Source organism: Erythrolamprus reginae, chromosome 4 (assembly GCF_031021105.1).
Source record: "Erythrolamprus reginae isolate rEryReg1 chromosome 4, rEryReg1.hap1, whole genome shotgun sequence".
NCBI lineage: Eukaryota > Metazoa > Chordata > Lepidosauria > Squamata > Dipsadidae > Erythrolamprus > Erythrolamprus reginae.
In genome coordinates this window covers 60,603,408-60,619,658 of record NC_091953.1, presented here as the reverse complement: position 1 = coordinate 60,619,658, position 16,251 = coordinate 60,603,408, and the positions used below count along the sequence as shown (strand labels likewise).

Genomic DNA, 16,251 nt, shown 5'->3' with positions numbered 1-16,251 from the left:
CCTCTTGCCCAGCGGCAGGTGAAGCGCTGGAGGGAGGGGGTCAGGCCGGCCCTCCTGCCTCCCTCCCCCCAGCCAAAAACGCAAAGGCGTGCCACGGCAGAAGCCAAAAGAGGCTTGAGCCTCCTGGTCCTTCCCGCCCCTCTGTCCCGTCCATCGCCCTGTGGCCGGCAGAACCTGCCTCCCGAGGCCTCTTTCCCAGCGGGAGATGAAGCACTGGAGGGAGGGGGCGGCGGCAGGAGGACTGGCAGCTGCTGACTCCATGGACCGGTGCAACATGCCCCGCGGCCCGGTACTGGTCCGCGGCCCGGTGGTTGGGGACCCCTGCTGTAAGCTGCCCCAAGTCCTCGGAGAGGGGTGGCATATAAATCAAACAAACAAACTAAACAAACAAACAAACAAACAAATTTCTTCTCTGTGTATGAATAAGACTTATTCAAGACTTATTTTTAGTATTTTTATAATTTCTTCTTGGAAGTGTGTTTTTTAAAATTGTTTTATATGTATTTTATACGCACATGCAAGAAATTTTCACTGAAAGAAATATGACTTTTGAGAAATCATGTTTGAGAATTTCTTTTGAGAATTGCATTGTTCATTCCTTTTAATCTGAAAAGGCCATACCTCTAAGTACATCCAACCTATTCTGTTTCCTATATTACGTTGTGTAGACAGTAAACAAAAAAAAACATGCTTAGAAAATAGAATTTGTAGATCTAAAACTGTTCTTTGATTTTATAATATTCTTTTGAAAGAAATATAGATGTGACTTTCAGAGTTCAAGCTACACTTAACTTCTTTCTGCCTATCTTTCCCTTCACCTCTTTCAGTTTCACAAACAAGAAAATAAAATTTAATGCATTGGTTCTTTGAGTCCAAATTTAATCTCCCCTCCTTCTCAATCTTCTTCAGGCTCAAGGGATAGAAAATACTTTCAAGCGTCTCTTTGAGAAGCTCACTGCTTCAGCCTTTACTCTGCAAAAGGTCAATTATTACACATAAAGTATAATTCCAGTTCTTGTATGCTTTCCTGATCCATTGCCTCTCTTCTGTTTTTTGACAAGACACTTTGACCTGTGCATAGTTCAAAAGTAAAAAGAAAAAGAAGTCCAGTGCATTAGATAGTGCCTATCATTCTTCAGACCTAAGTTCGAACAAAGTTATCATTAAGTACAGCCTTTAAAATGTGCATGTTATGTATATATACAAATTTCATAAAACTCACATAGCAACCACACTGGGTTTTCAAAGCTACAATACAGTGTTCCCTCGATTTTCGCTGGTTCGAACTTCGTGAAAAGTCTATACCACGGTTTTTCAAAAATATTAATTAAAAAATACTTCGTGGTTTTTCCCCCCTATACCATGGTTTTTCCCGCCCGATGACATTGTATGTCATCGCCCAACTTTCATCCGCTTTTAATAATTTTTAAAAAAATAAACTTTAATAAATAAATATGGTGAATAATAATCTAAATGGTTGCTAAGGGAATGGGAAATGGTAATTTAGGGGTTTAAAGTGTTAAGGGAAGGCTTGTGATACTGTTCATAGCCAAAAATAGTGTATTTACTTCCGCATCTCTACTTCGCAGAAATTCGACTTTCGCGGGTGGTCTCGGAACGCATCCCCTGCGAAAATTGAGGGAACACTGTATATGCATTTTCCAGTACAGTACTGGAAATCTAAAGATGGTTTCAGTGGCATTTTAAAGCAAGCAATGAGTAGCAAATGATTTTCATACACTAAGTCAGGTAAGTTCTCATTTGATAAAAAAATTACTGCTGATCGTTTATGATCAAAATTTAATTTAAATATTTTAAACAAAAAAGGATGATTTGATCCTGCCACTAATGCAAACTGAATATTTATATAGAATCTTTCCTTACAGCGGACTACATTACTAAATATAGTTCATAATTTGTAATCCATATATACAATATTTCATTTGTAAGTTATCTCAAACATTTTTTCTGCACACTGGTAAACAATTTTGAGTACTTTCTGACTTACAAAGATTATTGCTAGTCTTGGGTAGGATTGGATATGCTAGCACAGGACTATGCATATTGAAATCATTCAGTTATTTCTCATAAAGTTATTTTTAGTGTTATGCCACTAGAATGCAGAATGCAATCCCTCCTGCTAATTTTTCAATAAATAAATGTATTATTAATACAACCTGCCATCTCCTGTAACAGTACCAAATTTTAATGATGTCCATCCAAATGAAACCCTTCCTAACTCAATTGTTGAAATGCTATCTAACAAATACGTCTGATAGGTACACCGGAAGAAAACAAGCATGCTGTTTGTTTTTGATTTACGACCCAATTGGGATTGGAATTTTGGTTAAGCAAGTAAGGAGGGAAGGAGGGAGGGAGGGTGGGAGGGAGGAAGAAAGGAAATAGGAGAGAGGACAAAAGGAAGGAAGGAACAGGGAAGAAGGGAAGAAGTACCATATTTTTCAGAGATGCACTCCTCTCCCTAAAAGAGTGAAAATTTGGGTGCATCTTATACATCGAATGCAGCCAAAAACATGACACACGGAGAAAGCAATGGTCTGTGACAATCCCTGCAACTTGGAATAGCTGATTGAGGGTATTCTGGGAGGCCATTCCCCCTGCCAATCAGCTGCTCATGGTGAATTAGGCTGCAATAATGTGCTGAAGTTGACCTGGCTTTTTGGTATTTGCTGCAAATAAGTGTCTTTATGTATAACATAATGCATGAAGTAAATATACAATACCCAAAGCCTTTTTTCCAATGTGGTAGTAAATACAAGCAAAACATGAGCAGAGGAGAGGAGTTTCAGTTTCAGTTTCAGTTTTAGTTTCAGAGATCAGCACAGCATATAGCTATAGTACAGAACAATTGAGCTAAGCCATGCCCAGGCTCCTTGCTATCTCCTTCCTTGTTGCTCAGTTGTAATTAATTAGATTTAGCTGTTGTATTCTATTGTTTTTAATATGCTGTAAGCTGCCCCAAGTCCTCGGAGAGGGGTGGCATTTGTAGCAAATACTGTTTCAGTTTCCAAACAGTCCTCAACTCTCTCACACACTGACAGGACCCCAGCCCGATGAATACCGATGGATCCTGGTAGGCAGAGACAGATTTTTGTTCTTAATTTCCTCCCCCAAAACTATGGAGTTATATTCCAGAGCATCTTATACTCTGAAAAATACAGTAAGTAAGGGGAGCAAGGAAGATTTTCAACATTCACTTCCAGCTTCTCACAACTAAATTCAATGCGGAAGCCTACAGGAATTCAGAATTCACTTCTGCTCCCACCGATTCATTGCATGTTCATGTTCATACTCTTTCCCTATTTCTCTATTTAGGCAAAGTAATATTTCTGAAACAATGACCCAATGGGTCATGGCTTGTTTAGTAATGAAATAAAATGCGAGTAGTGCTATTAATTCCTCGTAGCCTTCTTTGTCATTGTTGATTGACAAAGAAAGCTAGAAAATATTGCGATAAATATGTATTTTGATTCAGAAGATTTAAAAAGTAAATGTATAATTGAAACCATAGATTTTTCTTTGGGATTTAATAGACAAACCGTTTGAAATGTCTTATCTAACTCTGTTTCTATATATGATAACAGTGGCAATAAGCACAAAGATGCACAAAGATGGAAGGACTTAGCAAAACGTACAATGGAAGAATGGATGGTAAAACTGGTGGAATGGTCAGATATGGTGAAATTGACAGCTTTGATTAAAGAAAATACTTTGAAAAAAATTATTTCTACGTGGGGATCACTATTTGACTTTTTACAAGAAACTAAAAGAAATGAAATTATTTATTTTGGGTTTTGATGCTTAAAATTACATGGGATTATAGAAATAATGTAGAGTATTATGAACTTTAGAAAAAAGAAGGCTGGCAAGAGTACATGGTCTTGTACCAGGGGACCCGAGTGCTTCTTCGAGCAGTTTCAGGAAAATGTTTTGTGAGGTTTCTTTTTTTTTAAAAAAAGTACCAATTCAAAACAAAAAGTATTAATTCTAGCTTTTATGTATTGTCATAATGAACGGAAGATTCCATAGAAATGTGATTTTTAAGAAGCATAAATATGCTTCTTATCATGCCTTTGAAAACATAATTCTAGCTTTCATTTTCAGATATTTCTAGCTATTGTATTCAGATATCCAGTATTTAAGATACTGAGTTGCCTCGAGCAGGGCAGCATAGAGATCTAATAAATAAATAAATAAGAGATACAACAACTTTTTTTTTCCTGTCATACACTCTATCTAAAATCAGTTTGGATTGATCTTGGTATCAAATTATTTAATAATTTTCAGAACGTACTGTTTATTCACTATCATTATTGTCTTTATGTGTCTTATTTTAATTTTAGTTTTAATTTTTTCTCTTTCTTCCTTGTTTCTACCCATTCATAAAATTTATTCCAAATTTCATAATATTTTGAGTCTTCTTTATTCTTGAGTTTTTGGGTTAGTCTGTCCATTTCTGCGCAATCATATATTTTTTTAATCATTTCTCTTTCTGTTGGTGTTTCTTCTTTTTTCCAGTTTTGTGCTATTATAATTCTTATTGCTGTGATTATGTGCTGAATCAAATAATAATGATCTTTTTTAAGTTTTTGATTTATTATGCCTAAAAGAAAGGTCTCTGGTTTTAATTTTAATGTAATTGTAGTAATATCACGGATCCATCCTTTTATTTTATTTTATAAGAACCGCGGCCGCCATATGCCGCATACCAATAAGTAAAAGAAATCTGGAACTGTTACAAAACAGTTCAAAGAGGGGAGGGGGGCAACGAAGGGCAGTACCATACCAAGTATTTATATAGAAAGTTTTGAATCTAATTTTTATGACACAATGACGATTATGTTTTGAAACGATATGAAATATGTACATCAACAACTTAGAAATTGTTGTGATTCCGTCTGAGGCCCCTCAGGGAACGGCTGATCCTCTGCCGGCTTCCTGCTCAGAGGGGGAGGATGAGGAACAGGAGGTTCAGGCAGACGGGGAGGAGGAATCTCAGGCTGAGGGAGAGGGAGGACAGCCAGAGTCCCCCGAGAGAGAGCTCTCCCCAGCAAGCAGCCTGGATTCCTTAGATGAAAATGCACAAGCAATAATCGATCTCCGGCAGAGAAGAGCAACACAACGAAGGGGACAATTAGCCAGGTACTTTCAGCACTAAAGAGGCAACAGCTGGGTTTGGGTGTGGTGCTCTCTGGAAAGGCTGAAAAGGCAGACCCACCCTTCCTGGCTTGTGGAGTATTATCTTTGGGAGTCCTGGGACCTGGCTGTGATCTTTGGCGTCTTGGAATTCTGGTTTGTGACTTTGAATACTGAAACCTTGGGGGGAAAAGGTGTGGGTCTTATTCTCTACAGTGGTGGGTGTGCCAGCAAGAAGTCTGCTGTATTGTCTGGCCATCAGGACTCTGCTGTGAAGTCTCATAGCCTGCCTGTTGGGAAGAACAGGTTTTTCTCTGTGTTTATTTTTCACACTATAAAGTGCTTTTGCTTTTACCAGCGTGTCTGGCTGCTTTTTCCAGTTGGTGTTGAAGTCTGGGGGCACCCAGACAGAACAGAAATTAAGCGTAAGAATTATATAATTATGTTTATGTTCCAAAATAACGATGTAAAATAATAGATACTTGCTCTTCTTTTTTAATCTTTGTAACACAATAAAAAATATTTTTTTAAAAAAGAAAAAAGAGATACAACAACTAATATTGTTATTTTTTTTACCTCAATATCTTTCCAAATTGTTGTTTATTAACATCCATTACAACTTTTTCCAGTTGAGTTAGTATGGCAGGATATGGCTGTACAAATTTATTAAATGCAAGAAAACTTCTGCCTTAGAAATCAACTGGTCAACGGATCAGATTGTAAATCTTTAAAATATTCAGAGTTTTTAAAAATAAAAGTAAATATGATTTAATGTCTTATACAATAATTTTGCTTTGCCCAGGTATTATCCACGTGGCAAGTTCTCCAATGATGTGGGGGGGGGGGATATTTATTTGATATTCCTCTCCTCCCTGGTCCCATGTTAATGTCTTTTCTTTTCATTTATAGACAAATAGTCCAATCTTTGTAAAAAAGGCATGAGAATTGACAGAATAATATGTAAATCTAAAAAAGTCTAAAATTGAAATATAAAGACACTATATAGTGTTCTACTTACTGTTGTTACCAGTTCAGGGTCACACCGAAAGTTTAACCCTGTTGCTCTTAGGCTAAACTTCTCTGCACTTGTGGATAGATTTCAAGCTGGAGGATCAATATAGCCAGCCATCACTTCTGCTTTGGCAAGTGGGCAAGTGGCAAATTTCCACTAATGGTTCTAGAGCAGTGATTTTCAACCTTTTTTGAGTTGTGGCACATTTTTTACATTTATGAAACCCTGGGGCACATTGAGCAGGGGGGGAGGGCTAAAAAAAGTTTGGACAAAAAAATCCTCTCTCTCTCTCTTCCTCCCCTTCACTCTATTTCTTTCTCCCTCCCTCTTTCTCTCCCTTCCTTCCTCTTTCTTTCTCTCTCTCTCCATCCCTCTTTCTTTCTCTTCCTTCCTCTCTTTTTTGCTCTCTTTCTCCCTCCCTCCCTTCCTCTATGTCTTTCTCTCTCTCTCCTTCCCTCCCTCTCTTTCTCTCTCTTTCTCTCTCTCTTTCTTTCTCTTGTTTTCTCTCTCTCTCTTGTTCTCTCTCTTGTTCTCTCTCTTGTTCTCTCACGCTCTTTCTCTCGCTTTCTTTCTCTCTCTCTCTCTTGCTTTCTCTCTCTCTTGCTTTCTTTCTCTCTTTTTTTCTCTCTCTCTTGCTTTTTTTCTCTCTGACCATGTCTCGCGGCACACTAGTGTGCCACGGCACACTGGTTGAAAAACACTGTTCTAGAGAACTGGTCCAAACTTGCAGGAATGCATCTCTGGTTATATATGATCTTCTCTTTTTCTCTTAATTAATGCAAATATATTCTTGGATCCATAGTAGATGTTCAAGAAGAAGAGAAAGTAACCAGCACTTTGATAGTGATGGGCTTTTTGCATAAGCCATGCAAATTCCTTAAACAATAAAGGACAACTAGAACAATCTTGCTTACAAAACATATGTTTTTGGAAAGTTAATCTTCTGGTTTTAGATTGCTTGGTGTCAAAATAAAAAAGAGCTTTAGCATTGGCACGTTTTAATCTGTTACTGAACTGCCACACCAGAAAGAAAATTCCAAATGTCCTCATGAGGATGGCATTATTGAATCAATAGATAATTTTCTGTTCTGCAGTGCATCCTACAGTTCATGCAAATTTTATAACATGTTAATTTTCCAAATCACTGATATTCATTTAATCTTCATTTTTAACTGTGATTTTAAAAATGTGTTTAATTGCATGTAGAATTCATTAGAATCTGAGAACTTTATCTTAATTCTACTCTTAATTGATTTAACTATTAGCTTTTTTTGTTTTCTTGCTTTATCTATTTTTTAAAATCTATTTTAATGAATTTTCTGATCATTCTGCCTAACAAAGCATATACTAATGAAACAGAAACAAAGGAACAAAGAATGGAAATGTTTGTGGTGTTTTGCAATAATTTATTATTATTATTATTATTATTATTATTATTATTAATTTTGAATTGTATCTAAAATAACATTTTAATATAATCTGAAATTTTTTAAAAAATGGACACATCTTTGCCTTTAAGTCAGAAAATATATATTCTTGTGCAAGTGCAGACAGAATTTGTAGAAGTTATTAATTTATACTAGTCCACAATCCCTGACCACAAGTTAAGATTGTGACCCTTTATACAAATCAGAGCCATTGTCTACAATGAGACAGCAGAGGTCTTGCAATGAGTTTGGGAAATGCATTTCTGATAAAAAGTAAAGAACACACATTCCTGGCAACAAAGGATTAATTAATATTTTCTCTTTGAACTCAATTTTTCCCCCAAGAAGAATTCATTTCTCATAGGTGGGAGTTTTCCTGGTTTCCCCAACTTTTATAGGGCACAGAAACTGTATACCTGTGTCTGAAAGATCCGCTAGAATCCTGAGGTGGTGAGCCACTGAACCCATAACACAACTTATCAGTGAAATAGATTCATACCATCAAACCGCTAGATTCTCTTGAATATGCAATAATACGGGTGTGGGTGTTTCCAGTTTCAGCTTACCTTTACATGATCAGTAGGGCTTTCTGCATTCCAGTACATTTTTGTGTCTTTACATGTGCAGTGATACCTCTTCTTGCGAACGCCTCTTCATACGAACATTTCGAGATATGAACCCGGTGTTTAAGATTTGTTTGCTTCTTCTTAAGAACCATTTTCACCTTATGAACCTGAACCCAGGCACGTGGGCTCTCTTACTGCACGTGCACTCTCTTACTGCCGCAGGGATTTCCCCTGCCTTGTGACTACCACTAGTTGACACTATTGAGTCCGGTAATGAGTTCCATGCTTCGACAACTCGATTGTTAAAGTCATATTTTTTACAGTCAAGTTTGGAGCGATTAATATTAAGATTGAATCTGTTGCGTGCTCTTCTGTTGTTGCGGTTTAAGCTGAAGTAGTCATTGACCGTTAGGACGTTGCAGCATATGATCTTGTGGGCAATGCTTAAATCGTATTTTAGGCGCCGTAGTTCTAAGCTTTCTAGACCCAGGATTGTTAGTCTATTTTCGTAGGGTATTCTATTTCGAGTGGAGGAGTGAAGGGCTCTTCTGGTGAAATATCTTTGGACATTTTCAAGGGTGTTGATGTCCAAGATGTGGTATGGGTTCCAGACAGATGAGCTGTATTCAAGGATGGGTCTGGCAAAAGTTTTGTAGGCTCTTGTGAGTAGTGTGAGATTGCCGGAGCAGAAGCTACGTAGGATTGGTTTTATTTAATTTTTTCCCCTGACATCAGTAAACCACCTTGGTGCATTACAGGAATGCTGAGGAAGTGATACATCTTGAATTCAGCAAGATGAAAGTCCCCCATGACATTCTATTAAGACCATAGTTAAATATGGACTGGGCAGTATGCAATTAAGAGGAATATAGCTTACCTGGTGATTGTATTTGCACTACTGATCAACTGGAGAGAGAGATCGAGTGCAGAGCAGAGATGGTATTCAACCAGTTTTCTCCAGATCACGTGAACCATAGCTCTGCCCACCGCCCAGAAGTAATGCGCAAGCATGGTGCATGCACAGAAAGCAGTGTGCATGTGCAGATGAGGTGTCTTCAAGCAAAGCAAGTGCTCATGTGCATGCAGACTCGCATTTGTGAACTGGTAGGGAAGCAGAGCTCTCTGGTACAGAGCATTCTTCAATTCATGCATTGTTCAATTTTGTTGTTAATGTTATCAATGAAGAGATTGAGGAAAAACATAACAGATTTCAGATGTATAAAAGGTATATAAAAGATACATAAAACTGATCAATACTGTAGAACAGTGTTTCCCAACCTGGGCAACTTGCAGATATTTGGATCTCAACTCCCAGAATTCCCCAGCCAGCAAATGCTGGCTGGGGAATTCTGGGAGTTGAAGTCCAAATATCTTCAAGTTGCCCAGGTTGGGAAACACTGCTGTAGAAGACAAAAGGGAGATTAAAATAACCAGAAATGTTTTACCCTGAAAAGAATAAACCGAGAGTTGATGTAATAGTGCATTTCAAATGCCTGAAAGAATGCCGCATGGATGATTGTCAAGTCTTGTTTCCAATTGTTTCAGATTACAAAAATATAGAATAAGAAATTTAAATTAGAAGAAGGCAGATCTGAATTGAATATCTTACTCTCAAGACGAAGAAGACTTTGATAGTGGAGTCAATTATCAAGATAAATTATCTACATTTCCTGTTTGGCAAGGATATTTTACTTTGGATTTCTGCTCTGAGCAGGAGTTTGAACCCAATGGTTTAATTAATATCTTTCAGCTCTAAAATTCTATATGTTGCTTTTCTCTATCTTGTTCTATTACTATGTATTTAACTGCTTCTGCCATTCTTTTTCTCTGGAATTATTTATAGGACAAGGCAACTCAATCAATCAACCAACAATCAGTATACAACTATATCAACGAGGCTACAATTTTCAGTTCCATCCAAAATCATTGAATCATGCAGTCTAGCTAACTGTCAGACCAAAGCCTTCATGTGGAGTTAGAGAGTTCGGCCTGACACAACACAAGGGGGGATGGGAGGGGTGGTGAGTAATCAGAGGGGAAGATTGCAAGACACAACCAAAGATTCCTTTCTCCAAGCCAAGGTCACCATTTGTTCTGCTTCAACTGAAGAGAAGAGGAAGTTGATACATGGACTGGCTCTCATGATGAACTTGTGGGTGTGGGGGATGTAAGATGAACCTTAACCTAGGTAGGACTCTGGGAACTATTCAGAATCGGAATGACAATGGTGTAGCCAACATGGTTCTGTTAATAAATTGAGCTCTGATTGAGAGAATTGGACTGGGACTTGATTTATTTCTCAGGTGCTATTTGGAATGCTGACACTAACTTTTGCTGCAAGTCATTCAGGATTAACAGCCACAAGAAGATACCAATTCACAATATTTCTGTTTTCCATTCTTTCCATTTGTTAATTTATGCTATCTGCCATGCATTCCTCTTACATTCCAACTTGCAGTCTTTCACACATAATGGCCATCAACGAATGGATTCATGAGTATTGACCTTTACTGTTTTGATGAGTTGGAGTTTTCAAATCATATATATGAAGTTTAGACAAGTAGAGAAGATTAGATTTATTTGTACCCATGCTATCTGCTATGTTAGCAATGTAAAGACATAATAAGAGTCAGTTTTCAACCGAATGATTCAAGCCCACTTTTACTCCAATCATGCTCATACGAGTCTACAAATGAAGATGAATATTCACGTCCCAGGATAAAATTGCAGGATGCAATCTGGGTTGGTCAATTGGGACTGGACATTTTGTCTTCCAAGCTTTCAGACTCATGATGGAACATTCTATGAATGTTTATTTTTAAAGTTATAAAGGTTTTATAGCTATTAATGTAGAACAAGCCATACATTAGAGGAAAAGAATACATACATTCTTTTATTATAGAATAAAATGCTTGTAATGCTCCCCATAGGAAACATGCATATACAATAAATAAAGAGGCCCACTTCATGTGTGAACATTTGTATAACTATTTGGACATTTATGTAGACTAGTTGAAATGTATATAATTACAAAATCCTGCAAAAAATGGAAATGACAGACTTATCCTTCATATTGATGTTTTACTTTCATAGAAAACCATGTAAAGCTGCTATCTTCAATATTTGAAATAACACAAGGTCTTTTGGCAAAAACCCCCTCCCATTTTTTGAATTTTGTTCCGTCTGCTTTGGGAAGCCCACAGGAACTGTTAAAGTTATACCAATCCGCCTGTCTTAGTTCCAGAAGTGGAGGGGAAAAAAAGCAGTCCAAGAAATCATTTCATTATTTTCCTGAAATGGAAAATTATAGTGAAACAGCATCCATCCCCAAGGGCTAACTTCATTTATAGGTTAGAGGAATAGCTCTACCTTATTTCACTTATGGGGTTTGTATTAGTCACTCCTAAGCAATTGTTATAAGCTTACAGTCATTAAGATTAAAAGAATCATCACTTAAAATGCAAGTTTACTATTTTTCTGTGTAAACTTTAACAGTTTACAAATCTGAGAGGAGGAGGGGCAAACTCATAATGATTCTGCTCACATGAAGGAATGAAATGGTAGCTGGCTATGTTGGAGCCAAAAGCAGACATAATATAGTGAAATAATATTCAGGCTTTGAGTCAGCCTTTCAGTAAGTGAAGGGAAATTACTGTCCCTCAGTGAGTTTCTGTAATGAATTTGTCTGAAGGCCAGCCCTAGCTGGGCTTAAGGGCAGACATAGTTCAATTTGTTACTTGTGGAAATGACTAGGTACTTTTGTTTAAAGAAAATAAAGGCAGCTAAACAGTAACTCAGATTTAAATTATAGCCAGTCTAATTGTGCTCTGATGTTCTTTTGTAAAAGTTGAGCTTAATTTAATTCTTTTTTCATCAGTCAAGGAAAGAGAAAAAACCAAGCACTTTATGCATTTCAGATGTAAGAAACTTTCTGGAACTTTACTGTCACTAGCTATAAATAGATATGATGGTATGTATGACAGGTAGAGCTCAGTTCAGGCCAAATCAACTATTTTTCTTTCAGTGAAACTATTCCATGTTGATATTTTCTGGAGAATATTCTTTATATCCTGCATAGATTCTGGAGCACATGGTAGCAATAGATTTTTAGAGTTTTGGAAGTGCACTATGGTCACTTTATAAAAATATTGGCAGATGTTCTTAACTAGCACAGTTTACCTTTTTAATTTTTTCTGGATAGACATGCATATTTCTAAAGAGGTGGTGGGCAATTAACTTTCCTAAAGGGCCACATAAAAAACAGGGATTGTTGTAGAGAGCCAAATCAATAGGGCTGTGAAGGTATAAATTGAAAAAAAAAGATGGAGTTGCTTTCAAAATAAAAGCAACACAACTTCCATTATCTACCAGTTTTAATAAGGCATTTAGGATCTTTATGTTTCCTAGAAGCATTTTGGAAATAAAAATTAAGTTTGGCTTCCCTTGTAAATCCATCCATCCATCCATCCATCCATCCATCCATCCATCCATCCATCCATCCATCCAAACATAAAGTCTGATGCTTAAAAAGGAAGTTATGCAGATATACTGGCACCATAAGTATTACATTAGCAGACTGAATGGTATACATCCTGGTACTAGTATGTCCAAATTTTTGAGCCTGGGAGATTTGAAAACATAATGTCTGCTAAAAGTGGCCATCACAAACTGGCTGCGACATGAACATCAACTGCAAGAGTGGTAGAACGCATCCATGGACACCAACAATCAGCCAGAAGACATGATGAAAACTCATATGGACAGACTTACCCATAGTTTCAGTTAGGAAATTCAATTCAATTCAATTTATTAGATTTGTATGCCGCCCCTCTCCGAAGACTCACTATGCTAGACCAAACTGAGTCCAAAAACGCTAGGGAGTTTCTAGAACCTAGCACTCTGACAAGTTATCTATCAATCTACACGTTGACAAAAAAATATCTACATATTTTCAAGCAGGGGTGGGCTGCCCCGGTATGCCTGGGATTGCGGTCCCAGTAGCGGAAACGGCAATGCGTGAGCATCTGCACATTCCCGCTGTCCACACGCAGGTCTCCCCATGCCCCCAGGCACCCCTGCATGAGATTTTGCTTCTGCTCATGCGCGGGAGCAAAGAAATAGGTGAAAAAAAATCAAAATCTCACACCAGGATGCTTGCACACATGAGATTTTGGGCATTTTCGGCCTTTCTTTGCTTCTGGGCATGCAGTAAATTCCTACTCATGCGGAGGAAGCCTAAAAGGCCATTAACTTGGTTTAAACAAGCTTCCAATTGCCCCCCCCCCAAAATCAAATTGCCCCCTTGTGGCGACTGCGCCCCACGTTGGGAACCAGAGATCTATAGAGAGAAATTATAAATAGAAGAGAAGCCACACCATCTTTCCAGAAACAGAAGCCCACAGCAGAAAGATCTTAAAACTTTGGAAAGAGATGGAGATTAAACAAAGCAGCTTTCCCTTGTGAGAAGAGAAAGAAAGAGCTATAAAGAGACTGCTGCCCAATGTCCAAGTACTAATAATTAAAGTCTCATTCTGATTGTACTCTTGTGTTCAGAAGAAATATATAAAAAGTATTTTATTCACAGGCATGAAAATGTGAGCTCAGGTCTCAGTTCGATGATAAATCTTAGCATTCCCCTTGGGTGCAATATTTCACAGTCTTTTATGAAAGAAAAGCAAAACTATTCAAACAAAATATCTGTTATGAGGGGAGAGTCTGTATCATATACCTATATATCATATTGACTGGCCTGATACAGTTGTTAGTTATTTTATAACTACTGTGTATTACACTATGTCTACTCTATGCTTTTCAAGAGCTCACATGGGCCTGATATTCTCCACCTTTGTTTTATTCATTCACTATTTGCCCCATTATTTCATTATTCTTATTTATATCTGGTTATAGTGTTATGTTGGTCATTGACAGAAATAAAGGAACTTATTTAGCATTATGCAGTTTTATTTTAAAGAACCATTTGGGAATGCCTCTGTTGGATGCTATGATTAGTTTATCAATATTTATGTAACAGCCAAAATTGTGTCAATTTGATTATCGAAGTTTCTCATAAAATGAGATGGCAGTTTACTTGACTTCTACTTGCACTTCAACTAACAGGTTTGTTTTCTTAAGCTAAACAGCTTACCTCATAGCCCACAAGGAAAGTACCAAGGAAGTAATTATTGCCCCTGTTTCCATTCACTTGTAAAAGCCAAACGTCCACAGCCTCAACTAAAGCCACAGTGAAAGACTTGGAGATTGCAGGCAAGAGGTTGATGAATGGACCAAAGTTATAGAATTGGTAAAGGATCTGTTGTATTGACAAATATCATTGCCAAAATAATGATGCATTCCTTTCAAGCAGAGGAAATCTGATGAGAAATTCAAACAAGTTAGTGGAAAGAGAGATTTTATAAAAATGTAAGAAAATTACTTTTGTCATTTTAGAAAACAGTGCTTCATTTATTTATTTATTAAAGGTGTCTCATTATGAAGTTACTTGCTTTTCTTTTAACTGGTTTTTCTGCTTCTCTGGTTCCTTGAAAATTTTAAATTTCAAATCCTTTTTAATTCTAGAACTGAAATGAGCATAACATTGGACTTCATTGGACTTCAGTACACAAAATATAGACCCCATCCCAGAGTCTTGAATGTTAAAATAACTGTTGATTTGCAGCTTGTGCTGAAAGTTATGTCAATTTCAAACTATTAGCTATTAACTATTAGGGGACAGGATCGAAACATTTAAGGTGGCGCAGCAGGTAGAGTGCTATACTGCAGGCCACTGAAGCTGACTGTAAATCTGAGGGTCAGCGGTTCAAATCTCATCACCGGCTAAAGGTTGACTCAGCCTTCCATCCTTCCGAGGGGGGTAAAATGAGGACCAGGATTGTGGGGGCCATAGGCTGGCTCTGTTAAAAAGTGCTATTGCTAACATGTTGTAAGCTGCCCTGAATCTAAGGAGAAGGGTGGCATAAAAATTGAATAAATAAATAAATAAATAAATATGTTAAAGGGTTAAATAAGGTTCAGGAGTGAAGTGTACAGGAGAGTGAACACAAGAACAAGGCGGCACAATCTGAGGTTAGTTGGGGGAAAGATCAGAAGCAACATGAGAAAATATTATTTTACTGAAAGAGTAGTAGATGCTTGGATCAAACTTTCAGCAGACGTGGTTGGTAAATCCAAAGTAACTGAATTTAAACATGCCTGGGATAAACATGTATCCATCCTAAGATAAAATACAGGAAATAGTATAAGGGCAGACTAGATGGACCATGAGGTCTTTTCCTGCTGTCAGTCTTCTTTTTCTATTTTTCTATGTTTCTATTAGCCACAGGAAGTTGTTTCAAGACAGTAAGGAGAACTCAAATGAACATGTCCCATCCTTGAAGGCTAGCTCCACCCACTATGGAGAATGGGCATTGGACCTACCTAATTTGCCCCTTCTCATAGGGTGGAGCTAGTCTCCAAGCCCCTCCACGGTCTGTCTTCCTGACTTGGAGCTTTCACATTATTCTTGTGTTCTCTGGTTCATGACTGTTTGAGGGCATTATTTTTACTACCGGAGAAACACTATAGTCTGACCATTGTTCCCAGTGAAGGGCTACCAAAATTGTTACTACCACACCATGGACGTGGCTTATGCAGGATGCCCTGCATTTTCTTTCAACATCTTCCAGTGCAAAATGAGTGCTCTGGGGTGGAGCTCCATTTTCGCTACCCCACTGCGTTCCCCTCCATCCAGGCAGTAGCCCGCTCCTGGTTGTTCCTCACCAAAAGAGGGGGAGTGATAATAGAGGGATGCTTTTATACTACAGACTCGGTTCTGATTGGCTAAAGAGCAGTGTCTTCCCATCCTTGTAGGCTAGCTCCACTCTATAAGTTAGTATGTCTAACTTATAAACACATTCAGCAGTAGCTATTTATTTTATATTGGAACATTTATTCCTGGCCAATTTGTAGAGTTCTCCGTCCTAGGTGGAAGAGTATTGCTATGCTAAAGATCTCTCTGCTGAGTGACTACAATGATGTCCCACTGTGGATATTTCAGTTTTAAAAGTGAGATGAGACCTGATAGTGATACCAC

At 37.7% G+C, this 16,251-nt stretch overlaps 1 long non-coding RNA gene across 1 annotated transcript in view; it reads right to left on the bottom strand.

The window, feature by feature from the left end:
• Nucleotides 1-659: 659 nt before the first annotated feature.
• Nucleotides 660-16,251, bottom strand: part of LOC139167313 (uncharacterized) — a 57,164-nt gene continuing 41,572 nt past the window's right edge. Inside the window, exons 4-5 of the long non-coding RNA XR_011559101.1 lie at nucleotides 14,308-14,533; nucleotides 660-1,071 (exon numbers count right to left, since the gene is read on the bottom strand). This is a non-coding gene — a long non-coding RNA (uncharacterized lncRNA). The remainder of the gene's footprint in view (nucleotides 1,072-14,307; nucleotides 14,534-16,251) is intronic.